Source organism: Micromys minutus (assembly GCF_963924665.1).
Source record: "Micromys minutus genome assembly, chromosome: X".
Lineage (NCBI taxonomy): Eukaryota > Metazoa > Chordata > Mammalia > Rodentia > Muridae > Micromys > Micromys minutus.
This window is the reverse complement of record NC_137970.1, coordinates 111,930,422-111,946,391: the sequence shown is the minus strand read 5'-3', so window position 1 is coordinate 111,946,391 and position 15,970 is coordinate 111,930,422. Positions and strand designations below refer to the sequence as shown.

At 39.8% G+C, this 15,970-nt stretch overlaps 1 pseudogene across 1 annotated transcript; it reads right to left on the bottom strand.

Moving 5' to 3' along the window:
- Positions 1–3,280: 3,280 nt before the first annotated feature.
- Positions 3,281–3,837, bottom strand: LOC308415731 (triosephosphate isomerase-like; annotated as a pseudogene). Its single transcript has one exon. The product of its transcript is annotated as a triosephosphate isomerase-like (transcript).
- Positions 3,838–15,970: the final 12,133 nt, after the last annotated feature.

The window sequence follows — 15,970 nt, the reverse complement described above, 5'->3', positions numbered from 1 at the left end:
AGAACCACTCCTATGTGTGCTGAGCACTGCAGGTGAAGTTGTTGTCTGATCTGGAAGTTGACACACCATCCACTCCAATCTGCCCCAAAGGCAGTTGTCACACTGTGTGAAATCCTTTCTTGGAAAGTAGGTTCCTCCGTCCTTTCCCTTTCCCCAGAAGGAGATTCCAGGGACAGTTGTGATCCTTTCATTAATCAGCTAGCCAAAGGGAGGGACACGATTATCTTTAGAAATGTTCTTCTGGCAGGAAATTACAGACCCTTTCTTAAGAAACCTTCTATTGCCCAATTGGCATAAAGTATCCCTTTCTATCCTTTCACCTCTTTACCCTTCCTTCTTCCCTTTCCTCCTTCACCCCCCTCCCACCTAATCTCTGTTTCACACCTTCCGGCCTGTTTTTTCTTCCCTCCTTCCCTCCCCGGAAGTCTAAGACACCAGATGTAAGATGTGCCCCACCTTTGTCACCCTAACTAAAGCTGCAAGGCCAGCCGTGCTGGCCCTTTAACCCTTCACGTTCTTGCACTGGAATTCAACTTCTGGAGGTCACACAAACACAGTGTTTCATTTAAAGCATATACAGAACTGTGGTGGTATTGCTGAAAAAGAAGGTAGAAGGAAATGAGTTGTTTAAGTGGTGAGTTTGTTTTAGAACATTTTCGTAATCATCTAATGTGAAGATACGTGCGCGCGGGCACTCACACACACAAAAGGTAAGTTTAGATAGCATAATCTCAGATCTGAGTATTCTTGGATTATTTTTAATAACGTAAAAGACACGAGGAAATGGACATTGTTATGAGAAAGAAGGTAGATACATGTAGTTAGTATAACAAAAGGTATATTTTATTATACAGTGTTCACACTCTAAATTCCTAACTGTGGTCCTAAGCCTTATCTCCCCAAGGCTGAAGGTCAGGTCCAGTCACTAAAAGAAGTCACAGGACAGATCAAGGTGGTGTCTCTTCAGATGTGCAGAGCAGAGCATTGCTCTTGGTCTCTGTCTATATACTGTCCAGTGGGCATCATGGAGGGCCTAGTAGTATGTCTGGTTATCTTGAGTAAATGACGTCACTGAGTTCTGGTTATCAGGAGCAGCCTTGGATGTAGTGGGGATCCTGACTAAGCTAATTTGGCATGTCTAAAAGGCATTTTTTGCTATGCTCATTACAGATATTCAATTTCAGTAGAATATAGAGTCCTCTTAGAAGGAAATATGGAGCATTTAACACACAAAGAACTGTGGAGTTGGGATTCAAAACAACAAAAGAGGGGTGCTCATCACTTTTCCACCAAAGTTCTATTTGGTTACTTATTTCAGGTAAGTGATTTGTTTTCTTAAAGTGCCTGAGCATCCAGATCCCCTTCCATAAGAGAACTTCAGACCTAAAAAACTTGGTCCATTTGAGGTTCATCAAGCCCCATGGTAATGATGGAGAGGAAGCATCTATTTAGCACTCCAGCCAACCATCCTTTCTGCTCAGAGTCTGTGTAGAACTGCATCCACATGGAGACTGAATATTTCCCTCACCATATCTTTGTCACTGAAGCTCAACCCACCTTGGGCCCTTTGTGTGAAATTTTCCCCACCTCTACATTTCAGGAGTAACTCAGCCTGTTGAGATCCAGAGTTGAACTCATTCTTTATCAATCTCCATCCCAAACTATTTCTCCTCTTCTGTTTTCTGTCTTTGACATTGCTATGCCACCCCCAGCATTCGAAGTAAAAAGAAAATACTTTTGATTACCCATCCAATAAATTCCAAAGTGGTTAAATTCTCCTTCTGAAATAGTAAAACCTCACTTCCTCTTCCAAACTGACCCTTCGAATCCCAGGCAGAATCCACTGATCCTACAGTGAGTGGATCATGCCATTTAGCATAGCAAGTAATGCTGACATACCAAGTAATTTCATGTGTCTATTTTTACCATGAAATGAGAGGCACTGTAACATGTCTTTCCTGCTTAGATCTCCCTCCAGTTTCTTGAAACCTGGAAGTTCTCTAAAGGTATTTCTTAGAGGTAAAAGAAGAGAAAATAGTATACTATTATACTAAGAGTTTTATAGTAATAATACAAAACTGTCATACAGCAAACATTTTCTTTAGCATATGATTCATTTCTTTTGTTTAGTCTCTCTCTACATTCCCTCCAAACTACACATATACACTGGGCTATTTAAAATGTAATGCTAAATATTACTCCATAAAAATAGTCTAGTACAAATTGGTCAAAGATAGACTCTTCTTTTTTGACAAAAGCACAGTATCATCACACCTAAGAGGAATTAATTAAAAAAATAATCAATCCCTTGCCATCAACAAATAGGTTTCATAATTCCCTAGATGTCTCACAAATGTTTTTTATGCAGTTTATTTCTTCCAAAACAGGATATTTTCAAAGGCTCATTTAATTAGACTTATTACTCCATTTTAGGCTAATGTTCCCTTAATGAATAAATGGATAGGTGTGTGGACAAATACATTCTCAGTAGCTCTCTCCTTTCTTCAGCACTCTGAATTTTACCCATTTTACAAAGAACCTGCTGAAACTCTTGTGTGACAATGGAGTCCAAAGTAATCTCTCCCCTTCCCCACAGATGACAACAGAAGTTGTCATTGAGACCTCTAGCCCCTATTGCCCTAATCTTATGTCACCTTGTAAAGATAGCTTATCTCCCCTATAAAGTCCCCAGCTCCTAAAATGTAAATGACACATTTTTTCAGGCCTAGGTGTTTATTTCTCTTACATGTAGGATGGTTCACGAATAGGATACTAGGGCTTCAGCACTGTGTGGGAGGGGAGTATCTCAGGCCTCTTAGAGTAAGAGATCTTGGCTTTAAATGGAAACGGAAATTCAGACCCAAAGGCTCTGAAGTTCTGCATCACACATTCAGTAGGGCTTGGGAGTGAAAGCTAGAGCCAAGGCCATCTAAGTGACAGGCCAAAGTGACACGAGGTCCAGCTATGAGTTTCCACCCCAAACCAACAGAAGGCGTTTTCACTTGTTAGGACCCAAAAGGACAACCAGCTCTACTCCATCCCCTCCTCAGGAAGTCACCTTGGTGACATATTTGATTCTAACCATTGTAAGTGGTAAAGGTATTAGCCTGGTCCCATCCATTATGGGGAGGGGTAAAAGGCCCTGGAAGGTACTTTGAGGATTACGCCACAAGATGCAGTAGATGATGTCATCAGAAGCATGTGACTGGTGGGAGCTGTTACTAAACTTCTGGGCAACCTAGTCCAGGCTATGCAGGCAGGTAGAGGGGATGAGCAGCCCTCATTGTTTGGCATTGATGATGTCCACAAATTCAGGCTTGAGAGATGCACCGCCCAAGAGGAAGCCATGCACGTCAGGCTGGCTTGCTAGCTCTGTGCAGGTTGTTTCAGTCACAGAACCTCCATAAATGATCCAAGTGCACTGAGCTACCCTATCCTTTCTCAGTGATACCAGCTTCCCTTTCGTCTAACTTCTCCCCCATGCAGGAGACCACTCCGAGTTCCTCTGATAGGGCATGGCTCACTTTCTGCCCAATCAACTCATCTGATTCCCCAAAGATGTGCCTTCTTTCTGAGTGCCCCAGCACCACCCAGGTGGCTCCTAAGTCTTTGATCATGGCAGGTCTGATTTCTCCAGTGAAGGCCCCATTGGTCACTTTGTAGCAATTTTGTGCAGTCAGGACAATTGTGGAATCCAGCTTCTGCCTAGAGAAGTCAATGTAGGCAGTGGTGTGCAATTTGGCTTGCATTCAGGGTGCGGATGAATTCTCCCAGGCACTTCTTCCTCCCGTTCATCTTCCAGTTGCCCCCAAAGAAGAATTTCCTGGAAGGCACCATTGCACTAATCTCAAGCCTTTGAAGGTCAGTACAAAACCTAAATGACACGTTTTGCTCATCAGTGTACAGTGCTTGGAACCAAGAAAATGGCCTTGCTCAACGTTGTCTCCAGCAACTTTTGCAGACATAGGCTCAGGTGTGAGTGTGGCCTCCTGTTGGTTATGTGGTCCAGGGAAATATATAAACTCGTGTGTCTTCAGACATTTTTGCTGGTGTGCTTCCTACAGTAAATTTGGCAGCCTGAATACCCTTCCCTATATAGTATAAATTAATATATAGAAATGTTTCACATCATTCTCAAAGAGCAGCAAACAAGAATTTATTTTGATCTATTGTAAATATTTATATTCTATATCACTTTATTGTGTCTATCCAGTTGAATCTAAATATTACCATTATTTACTAAATACTATATTCTAAGTATATACAAAATACTATACCCAGCATCAGGAACTTAAAATATAGGCCATCAACTCTTTTTACAGTTGAATATTTTACATTACTCTCTGTATTGCTTCCTTAAATTCATATCCCCATTCTCTTCTATACCAGAGGTTTGACCTAATAGAACACATTTTGTGTATATGACCCTGGATTTGATCATCTGACACAGACTTTTCTAGTAGTGAGACTGTGTTCATGATTTTCTCACTACTGTAAATTATTCAGTCAAACTTCTCATATTAGAAGAAATCACAGCAGTCAGCACACCTTTGAGTGCAATGAAGACTTGCCCTAGGAAAACTACTTTCAGGTTCCTGGATGTATCCTCCCCTCCCCTGCCAGGTAATATGTCCTTTTTTTTTTTCTTTTTGATACAGCATCTTAATTAGCAAAGGTGGGCTTCTGGCTCACTGTGTAACTGAGGATGACCTTGAACTTCTGATCACTCTGCCTTCATTTCCCAAGTACTGAGAGAATAGCTGTATGGCACCATGCATGGTTTATTGCTGTATTTCTTTGCAAAAAAGTACATAAATAAAAATTAAACTTTTATTTTAATATTAAGATATATATTAGGTTATATATGGTTTGTGTTACTAGAGACTTTAGGGACCAAGCTGGGAATTTGCTATTTACAACAAGTTAGGCTCAAATCCATCCTCCCATATGAAAGTACAAGGGACAAGTCCTAGTAAAAGCAGATAAGGGAGATTGAGTCAGTGTAGCCACTGAGAGAGAGGTGGTCTGAACAAAAGGCAAGAAATGTGTATAAGGAAGCAGGTGTGGCCAATGTGTAGTGCATCACTGACTGCACATTTTCTAGGCCCTAGTCTGTCCTTCTGGTGGTCTGATAAGTTGTTAGAACTCTGTGAGATCTCTTCCTGGGAGGTTCCTCTCTAGCTGGCAAAAGGCTTCAGCATCTCCCTTCTCCCAACAGGAGAGACATTTAATTTTTGATTAAACTTTCTTTGGACAATTTGTGAGTACAAATTTTAGGCTTTTGTGAAATTTATTCCTGAGGGATTTATTCTAGTACTAGCTAAATTATTTTCTTAATTTCAGTAGTGAATTGCTGATATAGTGCAGAATTAGAAAAGATTTTTACATATTGATCTTGTACTCCACAACCTGTCAAGTTCTCTTGTTCCTGGAAAATGTATAAATACATTTGGGATAGTTTCGTATTATTTTTCTTCTAAATTTATTTTAAATTTCATTATAAAAAACATATACCAAAATTAAGCAGGCCCAACTCAATGAACAAAATTCATAGAAAATCATAAAAGCTGGGTATAAACTAATATAGAGCTAGGTACACAGTAGTGCATCCTTACTGTTTCAGTATATAGGAGACTTATTTTGGCGCATAGTTTATGTATGTGGGATTAAATTTTTATATTCAATTTTATTTTATATGTAAATAATAATGGAATCAAAAATCAAAATATGCAAAACAAACAGAAATATCCTTGAGTCCCATTATCATCTACGCCCTTTAGGCAAGCAATTTCTGTAATTTCTGGTTAATTTCATCTGTAAAACATATTCTGCAGATATTAGCTGAGACATATGTACTACCCCCTTTTTCTTACCTAAATGGTAACAGATTTGCCGTGGTTGGGTCTTTACGTCAACTTGACACAAGCTAGAGCCATCTGTGAGGAGGAAACCTCAAGTGAGAAAATCCCTCGATAAGGTCTGGCTGTTGGGCATTTTCTTAAGTAGTGATTGGTATGGGAGGGCCCAGATCATTTATGTCCTGACTTCCTTTGATGATGAAAAGTAAGTCAAACAAGCCTCTTTCTCCCCCATTTACTCCTGCTCATGGTGTTTAATCGCAGCAATAGTTACCCCAAGTAAGACAATTTATAGATATTTTTTCATCTTACAAAGATTTATGTTAAGATTCTTTTAAAACTTAGAGAAAGCACTTGAAAGTAATTTGTAGATCATTCTGTTTGGTTCATTCCCTCAGATGCTGGCTGTAGACCACTTTTCATGGTACCCAACATACTTAGAAACATTGTCATTTTGTTGAGAATCAAGTTTCTTTGGAGATTTTTCTGTACATGACCATGTTCATGAAAGCAGGTTTTCCATGGTCTCAGTTCTGAGCCTTCAGTTGATCAATAGCTCAGGTTCATACATAGCTTTCCCCGACAAGAGTTAGCAGTTCTGGCAGTCATACCATATAGCAAAAATAGATGGAGGTCTAAGAACAACTAAAGTTTAAGCCTGAAACTCTGGCCCAGTCCTGGTGAGTGAGTGAGTGTGTGTGTGTGTGTGTGTGTGTGTGTGTGTAATAGTGAGAAGCATAATGCTGGGCCCTCGCTTCTCACTAGGAGGGTAATTCCCACGGATTTGTAATACTACCACCAGCTGCTTCTCTGTTTTGATCTGTGACATTTTTCCTCTATCATTTGACAATCACAGACTTTTAATTATCTTTCAAAGGACCTCACGGATCACTGCAGCAATAACGGGAGAGTCATGCATGTGCCTACTTCACCATGGTTTCACCATGAAACCATTTGTTTATTTCTTCAGCATTTCTTTTTTTTTTTTTTTTTTTTTTTTTTGTTGTGCCGGAGGTAAAACACAGAGCTGATGGGTAGCCAAGGGCTCTACCACATAATCAACAAATACTTATTGAGGGCACTCTTTGATGATTGAGATTCAGATGTTTGAGATACTAAATCTTACACGACATTTATCACTCTTGATCAAAGCCCAAACCTCTCTTTATGCTCTATTTTCAAATGTGAAATTTGCCTCCGTAACACAGACAGACAAACATTTCCAATTTATCAGGATGGCTTGATTCAAAGAGATCTGCATGCAGGCTGTCTCCTCCTTTCTGCTACCTACATTCACCTGGTTGTACGCTCTCAAAATAAAAGACCCTCAAGGAAATCAAAGCTCACCCTGGAAAGAAACCTTTTCATTTTTCTCATCTTCCCCTTCAATTATGCTGATGATGTCATTAAATGCTGAAATCACTTCTAGGAAAAAAAAATATCCCTGCCACCTACTCAATATTCGGTATTATTCCCTAGGACCTGAAGCCTTGTGCTTTTTTTCTTCTTTTTTAATGGTAAGTTATTTTAAAGAATTCAGTCATGATGATGAATTCTCGCTTCTGGGCAGACCTCTTATGCTGCTGTCCTCGTGGCATTTCTTCTCTGATGAATGTGTACTTAGGCTGTGCGTGACATTTTTCCTGATGATTGTGCTTCGCATCTTTTATTCAGCTCTAGAAATGCTAAAATTAGATGCATTTTTCAGTCTCTTGTTCAATGGGGAGACAAAAGGCGTGCTCTGCTCTTTGCTATTTTGCAGGCTGCTGTGCTGACTAATTCTGCAGCAGCTTTCTCCATTAGTTCGGTTGCTAAATATAGCTGTTGACACGGTGTCTGATAAAGACTCGTTAATTAAACAGCATTTTTCACCCATCAATATTTCCATTGTTGACTGTTTAAACACAAACAGCATCACTACAGTAAAAGCAAATCAAAACAAGGGCATCCACATATTAGAAATATGTTGGTGTCATTTTCAGCCATTTTTCTCTTACGTCAGAAATGAAAGCTGCTGAGAAATGTCAGCAACATTTTTGTTTTCAAAATAAGGTCACAGACAGCACAGGCTGATGTTACCTTTATGGAATTATGGGAGCTGAGGGAGGCCAGCGAGACCAACTAAAGTAGAGTTAACTAGGGCTTTACTGGTTTGTTCTTTGTGGGGTTAAATCTTGTGTTATGTCCACATTGCTACGTGCAAACCTCTGCCCTACATGTCTATGTTACAGATTTGCCTAGATCTGCTCAGCTTGGGGTGAAATGACACTTAGGGGTGGTTGAATGTTAGCAGGTTTGAATTCTCAGCTTTAGAGAACTTATGGCTCAGTCCATTTGAACATAAATGGATGAAAAATTAATTCTTGACTGGACTTCTGAGGTGGAGAGATTTAGGAGTATGAATCATTTTTGGTCAACATTCGGCCTATATTTGGGAATTGCTCAAGAGGTACATCTCTGTTAAGCCATGCCATAAAATGATTATCAGTGGAAGGAGTCCATTTTTTCCCTGTTGTCTCCCCTATAAAACTCAGATCATAGGGCATACTATTAATTGCTAGGCAAAATATAAACTACCTTATTTCTGTGGCTTTCGAAAAACAATGCAGGCATGAAGGCACAAACAATAGATAGTCTTTGTTTAAAATGCAGAGGTAAATGGTCTCATTTACTCCTCAGTAACTTCATGAAGCACATAGTCTGTTCGCCTGTTTTAGTTGAAGAAGCAGAGGGTTCACTGGAATAAAGCCTTAGAAGAGACCACAGAATAATTAAAAGGGGTTGCTGATATTCAGGCCCGGTCATATTCCACTATACCTGAATGGGTAGAATTGGGGGGTACATTTTAGTCACAGACAGACATGATCCCCTTTTCTCTGCCACTCTTGAAAAGTCAGTGATTGGTGATGTGACCCATATTGACCGCTTTCACCTGTGTTGGGGTATTTCTGTATTAACTGTGGTATTGTTTCAAAGGCTTGAGCAGGTTCTCAAAACTAACGTGGACTCATTTGTCCATGTGTACACTCACTCTCAACCACCCGTCACTCAATCCTTTCTGAGTCATGCAAAAATCTCCCCCCAAACAAAAATTGGTGTCCCACCTGATCCCTTCTAGCTTGTCTACTCCCAAGAAGTGACACTAGTGACACTGATGCCATCGTTCGCTCATCTTAAATTTTGTAGAGTGTCACATGACCACACATGGACATATGGACTGAAGAAGTTCCTCTGTTGGGCAGAAACCATCTCTTGCAAATGAAACTTTCCTAAACCTTGCCATTCTAGGTCCTTCCAGTGACAGCCTGTCTCCAAAGGATTGTCCAGGCTCTGTAAACTTGAATAGTACAGATTGACACACCATTGCATGCCTAGGAACTTTGGGGAAGACTTGGGAAATATAAGACATAACCTATATAATCCAAGGACTCCAATGGTTTCTAAAGCAGAACAAAGTCATAGGGTATGGCCTACAGGCCTTGTAAGCTTCCCTGCTTGCTCCTACCTCCTATTTCAACTCCTACCCTCTCCCATGCCCTCTACACTTTCCACTTCCAAACTTCATTTATTTATTCACCTTACATCTGATCATATCCCCCCTTGTTCCTCTCTTCCCACTCCCATGCTTACAAATCCATCCCCAATCACTCCCTTCCTTCTCTGAGAAGGAGGGGAATCCCTTCTTGGGTACCACCTGCCCTAGAACATCCAGTTCCACAAGGACTAAGCACCTCTTCTCCCACTGAGGTCCAACTAGGCAGTCCAGGTAGGGAAAAGGATCCAATGTCAGGCAACAGAGTCAGAGACAGTCCCCACTCCAATTGTTAGGAAACCCACATGAAGACCAAGCTTCATATCTGCTACAAATGTGTGGGGACCTAGGTCCAACCCCTTCATGCTCTTTGGTTGGTGGTTCAGTCTATGTGAGCCCCTATAGACCCAGATTCGTTGACTCTGTAGGTTTTGTGGTATGTTTAACCCCTCTGGTTTGCCCAATTCTATCCCTTACTCCTCCACAAGACTCTCTGAGCTTGGCTGTGGGTCTCTGCATCTGTTTCCATCTGCTTCTGGATGAAGCCTCTCAGGAGACAGTTATGTTAGGTTCCTGTCTGCAAGCAAAGAAGACTATCATTAATGGTGTCAGGGTAGGCTCTCTCCCAAGGGGTGGTCTCAAGTTAGCTTAGTTACTGGTTGGACATATCTTCAATCTCTGCTCCATCTTTTCCCCTGCATATCTTGTATGTAGGACAAATTTTGGGTTGAAAGTTTTATTGGTAGGTTGATGTACTCCTCCCTCCAGAGGAAGTCCTGCCTGGTATGGGAGGTCACTCCAGTCTTCATATTTTCCCACTGGTAGGAGTCTCAGCTAGGGTCATCCCCATAGACCGTTCCAGGTCTCCGTTGAGTCCCAGAGATACTTCCCCCAACCAGGGATCTCCATTCTCTCCCCTAGCCCTGTCCAGCCACTCTTCTCCCCACACCTGATCCTCATACCCATTGTTCCCCTCCTCACCCCCTCTTCCACTCAGTTCCCTCTCTCCATCTACCTCGGAGGACTATTCTATTTCCCCTTCCGTGTGAGATTCACACATCCTCCCTTGGGTCCTTTCCCTTAGTTTCTTTGAGTCTGTGGATTGTAGCATGCAAGCTTTTGCCTTTATTTTCCTAATTACTTAGATTGACTCACCCATACCCTCATATGGCTCCTAAATTGTTATTGCTCTATCAAAACAACACTCCCAAAACCTAGGTCACTACCTCACAGTAGCCTATGTTTGCATCTTAATTCTAACTTGGACTTTCAGAAACAAATCTATTTGTCATCTCATCTCTTCCTACCAGTATGTTGCCTTGTGAGAGGTTTTGGTCTCTTTGGTGCTGTACTACCTTAAGTACCTAGACTAGCACTTGCTATTGAGCGAACAAGTGCCCAAGCATGGATTTCCCTTGCTGGAGTGGTTGTAATGCTGCATATGGGACGCAGGGTCTCCTGCCAGCTAGACACATGCTCTACTGCCTAACTGTAGCCATAGTCCACTGCATAAATACTTACTGACTAAATAGGGGGTTACTTACTAGCCTGCTTGTAGCCTGGGCATACATGAGTAAATTATAGATGTTTGAAAGAAGAGGAGAGATATGAAAGAAAGAAAAATTTTACGAAGCTAAATTTAAGCTTGAAATTCAGGTTAAAATAATGTTTCATGGTGTATAGATGTGGCCAATCTTGATTACCTGTGGCTTCTTCAGAACCTCCGTCGATGAATTGCCTTAAAAAATAAAATCTAAATGTATCCAGAGGAATGCCATCCCAGAAAGAAAATCCTTTGAAAAAGTAGAATAATTATCCAGCCCATTCTTAACTTTATCTGTTATATAAATAACATTCTTAGTGTCAGAGTTCAAACAAGTATTGAGAAATTGATAAGTAATTAGTTATTGACTAACACTGAGCAGTAATGATGTCTCCAAACATCAGAAGGGGATTAATGAATCAGCTCTGGAGTGGGGAATGTCAAAGGCCTCCTGGGGCCATCATTTCAAGCTCCTGAGTACAATGACACAGAGGAGGACCTCAGCAAACTGCATCCTGGGATGGGCTGAAATGAGTGAGGGCTAGAATAGTAAAAAAAAAAAAAAAAAAAAAAAAAAAACAAAAAACAAAAATCCCAAGTCCCAAGTTTTTATGTGAAACTACTTGATTAAAAAAAATGTTGGCAACTAATTTTGCTATTTTTAAAAACACCAGAATGGCCAAATGAAACATGTCTTCAGGCTGAACTTGGCTCCCAGACCCCTGCCCTGGCTTCTCAGATGCCTCCAGTCTGACAAGTTTCTTTTCTTAAGCTGGCACAAAATATGAATAAACATTTTAAAACTTCTGATTAGCATAGAAACTTCTTTAAAACAAAAGACAATATTGATTCAAGTAAAACAAACTCGTATTTACCACACACTTGAATTTTGACCAGTATACAGATGTTTTAATAAAACTGTTTAATCCTTTATTTAAGCAGAAAATAAAGGGGAGCTGGAAATTTAAACAGGAGAATGCTATCTGGGACATTTTAAGGCCAAACTGAAGAAAAATGCAGAAGCAATTTCCATAGTTGAGAGGTTGGTGCGAGTTTCTGTCTTCTCCTGAAACGCAAATTTACTGACAATGGTAACAGAGGAGTCCTGATCTTGGTCCTTGAGAACAATTTCATCTCATTGGATTTAATTTTTTTCAGCCTATTAAAAAGAGGGTGAGGTTAAGACCAGCACCCAGGAATTTTCCATGTCCTTAAAAAAAAAAAAAAAAAAGGATTCGAATTCCAGCAAAACCCACCAACCCAGGGAGAATATTAAATATCTAAAGTACTAGCAGACACGTTCCAGGGACAATCAACGGTTTACACTCACTTCTCTCTAATAGGATGGGGCTGGTTTGGCATTTTTATGATAATGTTAAATCCATTAGTGAACTCAATTGTTTCCACATTACCAAAACATACTAATGGGATAATTTCATTTTTTTAGGCTTTATTACTGTGTGGGACATTGGAATCTCTGAAAACAATAACAAGAAAAGTGTACTAACTTTTGATTGTAAACTGAGAGGTTGATCATAGTGATTTCTTTAAAAAATAAACACTCTTATTCCAAATGTTACAGTAACAATACAAGAACCACATAAAATAATAAAATTATTATCCTTTTGGTGTATCTGAGAAATAGATTTAACAGGAAAGATAGAAAGTTTGAACTCTAAAAGTACACTTTCTAGCCAGATGATGATATGCTTTTAATCCCAACACTGGGGAGGCAGAGACAGGCAGATCTCTGTGAGTTCAAGACCAGCCTGCTCTAGAGAGTAAGTTTCAGGACTTCAGAGCCACACAAAGAAACCCTGTCTTGAAAACCCAAAGAAAGTACAGTTTATTATAAAGAGATTAAAGACTTAAAACAATGCAAAGGCAAAGAGCAAAATTCTCACTAGTGTTAAGATGGGAACAACTTCTGAACTGACCTACAATTCAATGCAACTGCTAGGAAAATTTCAATAACCTTCTTCTGTGGACATGCAAAGCCAATTTGCAGACAGACAGAATTGTAATGGCTGTGTGAGGTACCAAGAGCATCTGTATTCATAAAGAGAATAGAATGATAGGGATGGAGGAGAGAGTTCTATTTATTGAGTACATTGTCAGTTTGGCATGACAAAAGAGGTCCTGAAGATGAGTTTTGATTGCTGCACATTTATATGCTACTGAACGGTACCCTTGGAATGGTTAAAATGATAATATATAGTTTCTGTATATTTTGTTGTAGAAATAGTCTTGATTAGCAAAGGAATCCACCAAAGAAAATAAGAAAAAGGCTAATAAGCGTATGAGAAGATGTTTAACATCACTAGTCAATAAGGAAACAAACATATTAAAAACACAAGACTGTTCCATACCCACTAAGACAGTACAAAAGACAAGCAATGGCATTTGGGGAGAATGCAGAAATTGGAACTTGTGTACTGTATTAATGGAACTACAAAATGCTACCACTGCTGCATGGTAGGCCCTCAAAGAGTTGACCATGGGCCAGAAGTGGTGGTTTATTTCTCTAACTTCAGCTATATAGTGAAAACCTGTCTCAAATCAAAGTGTTGCCTATGGAGTAACTATATGAAGAATCAATTCTATGTCTAACTTCATAGATGCCATGAAAAGTGAAAAATAAGCCCGGTGGAGGTGGTGCATGCCTTTAATTCCAGAACATGGGAGGCAAAAGCAAGTAGATCTCTGAATTGATAGCCAGTCTGGTGTACCCAGTGAGCTTCAGAACATTCAGAGCCACACAAGGAGACCTTATCTTAGAAAGAGAAAGAAAGGAGGGGAAGGGAGGGAAGGAAGGAAGGAAGGAAGGAAGGAAGGAAGGAAGGAAAGTGAAAATATGCCTGACAACATATTATTGAGAGCAACATTGTTCATAGTAGTTCCCAGGTGAAAATATGGTACCTTTCAACTGATGAACACATACAGTGTAGAATAGTCATATGGTTGGAGCAGTATTTATTGTGATACACACTTATAATCCCAATACTAGAAACACAGAGGCAGGAGGATAAAGAGTGTGCAGCCATTCTCAACTGCATAGCAAGTTCAAGGCCAGCCTAGGTCACACGAGACTATCTCAAAACAATTATAAGTAACTGATAACCAGGCTAGAAAGTTACAGCTGTGTATCTATTTATAGATTTTTCTTTTCAATTTTTTGTTACGATTTATTTCTTCATTGTGTATGTGTATGTATGTGGGTGTACCCATGTAACAGGGCATGAGTGGAGCCCAAAGGGCAACTTACAGGAGTCCATTTGAAGAGGGTGGAGAAGAAGAAAAATATGAAGACAGATACTGTGGGAACAACAACCCTTTTTATTTTTCACACCACCAGTGGGTTATATATACCACTGAAAAGAAAGACAAAAACACATTCCAGGATGTGGATGGAAGTGTGGTGCCTCCTGTATTACATCACTGGCTTCACTTCGGGACTCAAGACTGAATGACACAAGCCCTATCGGTCATAAATTCATTCGGGTAAGCCATAATTTCAATGTGAGTGGCACATCTGTAGCTTATCTCACCATTGGAAAAAAGATTTAAGAACAGGTCCCTTGTTCAGTTCAACACTTTACAAGTAAACACATTGATGACCAGTGTTAACATGGTCCTTAACATTAAATTGAAGACTTGGAATACAATTTTACTGCTGACTGTGAACTTGATTAAAATTATTTAATGAATCAAGAAATAAACATTAAAAGGGAACGACATACTAATACATATTGCCACGTGGATAGAATATCTTTCCCACTATACTAAGTGAAAGAAATTAATAAAGATCATATACATTTAAAACGGGATACATTTTAAATGGGATAATTGTATGGCATATAAATATATCAAGGAAATGTGGCGAGCTTCTTTCACACATTAATAAATTGAAGTTCTATTTTCCAGACGTTGGTAGTAAAGTTGTCCTCTGACTTCCATTTGTAAACCATGACATGTGTATGCATATGCACATGCATACACAACATACACAATAAAAAATTATAAAATAGAGGGAGGTATGGCAAATGGATCAGCAAACAAAGCACTCAGCACACAAGTCTGATGATGTAAGCTGAATCACCAAAGGTAGCAGGAGAGAATCAGCTCCATGGAGTTGTGTCCTTTGACCTCCACACGTGTCATGTGTGAATTCACACACACAAACACACACACACACATGGACACACACACACATACACACACACACACATACCACAACTCAAATGATAAATAAAAATAATTAAGTACTTTAAAACATGAGGAAAAAGAATTTTCAAGCCAGCATTCTATTTTAGCTATAAAACTAATGAAATATGAGGCTAGACATCATTTCATAAATTCAAGGGGATCAGTGATTTTTAAAAATCTTTATGACTAAACCAAACTACTTATATGGAATATGGGAACAAAGAGAAAAATCATTTTCCCAATAAGATGAATTTGACTATCCAAACAACAGTGACATCCTCTGCTTAGTAAGCTAAGAGGCTAATGGCCTTGCTACAGCAGAAATCTGTATATCATCCTACAAGCAATTTCTAATAGTCGACTTGTTTTTCTTAGAATTGTACCAGAGGTCATACAGTTTCATCAAAGTCTGATGGAAGAGGGGACAGTTTTGGTTTTGTTATTTGGGTAGAAATTTCTTAATTTGGGGGAGAAGACATGGTGAGAAATGTAAGACATGCAAACAAAGATGATGACCAAGTGAAGGACAGCTCAGGTATCCTTCTTGTAGGCCACTGGAGGATATGTGCTACAAAACAAGGACCAACACAAGAAGGAAGGAGAAATGTGACTTAAGATGCTGGATCCCATCTGAGTAGCATAGGGGAGGCTCAGCATGGCCACTGGGCAGCAGGCTTGGAGAACAGGCAGACAAGATTGGCACAGGAAGCTGGCAGACTCTAGAAAGGGGGTGTTTGAGAAAAGGGGGGTTGGTAGATATCTAATAGTGCAGAGAAGTTATGGAGGATTTCAGATGTGTGGGTTAGAGATAAGGGAAAATAAAATAAAAAG